Raw genomic sequence first — 1,601 nt, forward strand, 5'->3', positions numbered from 1 at the left:
CATTACATTTGATTTGTCCTGATATGACGTCTTCAAATGTCTGGTCTAGTCTGAAACCAAAAGAGATTTAGTTTACTGATAGGAAACACAAAAAACAGAAAATCCTCACATTTGAGAAGCTGGAACCAGCAAATGTTTGACATTTTTCTTTACAAAGTGACTGTATTGACTCATTGATTAATCAGCTAATTGTTGCAGCTCCAGATTATGACAGACAGCGGCCCCCAACCTTCTTGAGGCAGAAGCTGATAAAAGAAAAGTAAAAATTTACTTATTTTAACTTCCCAGGTGAAATTTCAGAACAAAACAATGATCAGTGTCAAGTCCCGTCAAGTTGTTTAGTTTTTCCACTTCCTGTTTTATTTTATTTGGATCCCCTCACTTCCTGTTTGTGTTTATTTTCAGTGTCTTGACTCCCTGTATGTGTGATTGTTCATTGTCTTCACCTGTGCCTCATTATCCCCTTTCCCTGTGTGTATATATACCCCTCCTCTCCCGCTGTGTCTTGGTCAGATGATCTGTGTTACTAGTCACAGCGTTCTGGCTCATTTTCCTCGTGTATGTTCCAAGCTTCTGGTTCCTGGTTCCTGTTCTTGCCTAGTGATTTTGTACTTCAGCCTGGTTTTACTGACTCCCCGTGTACTGACCCTTTTTTAGATTAACCTGTCTCTTGATAACCATCTGCCTCAGCTCTGCTTTGTGGGTCCACAGCCTGTCTGCTCCATTCTTTACACTGAGACAAGTTAGAAAAAGTGAATTACCTCGCAGCCCCCTGGAGTCAGCGGGTCCGAACACTTCAGCTTTCATCACACTAAGATGTTACTTCACCAGACAAAATCTGTCACGACTCCTGTATCTTAATACAGAGTAAGAATCTGGTTGAATAAAGACAGATACAAGAACAGGATACAGTGGAAATCTTTACTTTCATGAATTGGAAGCAGTTTTTTGTTTCAAAAATGGATTTTGAAACTTAATTTATACCATCATAAATGTGAGAAACGCTCAAGACCAGACCAGTTCTCACTCATCAGCTTCATTATTTATTAGTGGATGTTGAAAAAAGCTTCATTAAAGTGGCTCAGGTGTGAAACCAGGCTGCAGTTCTCCACATCAACACCAGGTGTCACCAAACACCTGTAACAAGCAGAGGGACTCCTTTCATCTGAATTTACACCAACTGTGTTGTGTTCAAAGTATCACTGAGTGCAGGAATAATGAACGCTGTGCTGCCTTCAAGCGACTGTGGGAAATATCTGAACTAAACCATGAAACGTTTCAACAGCTGAAGTTTAGAGCAAAATATTTCTGACAGTGAGTTCAAATAAAACCTGTCAGACTAAGATATTAAACCTTTATTTTGAAGGTGTGTTGATGACAGAAGTAGAGCTGAAAAAAAAACATGTCTGACTGTGACTTCCTCACTGAAACCTCTCAGCTGTGTCCTCTGACTGTTCAGCCAATGAGAGAGGACGAGCTGATGAAGGTGTTGATGCTCTCACCTGGGTTTGTCTTTACTTCTCTACGTCTGCAGCAACAACCTTTACAGCAGCAGTCGGTGTCTGTGGACTTTCTCAGCCCTGGGTTTTACCTCTCAGGCT

At 41.0% G+C, this 1,601-nt stretch overlaps 1 long non-coding RNA gene across 1 annotated transcript in view; it reads right to left on the reverse strand.

The window, feature by feature from the left end:
• Positions 1 to 1,340: 1,340 nt before the first annotated feature.
• Positions 1,341 to 1,601, reverse strand: part of LOC147817433 (uncharacterized) — a 3,142-nt gene continuing 2,881 nt past the window's right edge. Inside the window, exon 2 of the long non-coding RNA XR_015436377.1 lies at positions 1,341 to 1,541. This is a non-coding gene — a long non-coding RNA (uncharacterized LOC147817433). The remainder of the gene's footprint in view (positions 1,542 to 1,601) is intronic.

The sequence above is a fragment of the Seriola lalandi genome, unplaced genomic scaffold (genome assembly GCF_002814215.2).
Source record: "Seriola lalandi dorsalis isolate HSWRI2012SDOR001 ecotype SW California unplaced genomic scaffold, Sedor1 jcf7180002054959, whole genome shotgun sequence".
In the NCBI taxonomy this organism is placed as follows: Eukaryota; Metazoa; Chordata; class Actinopteri; order Carangiformes; family Carangidae; genus Seriola; species Seriola lalandi.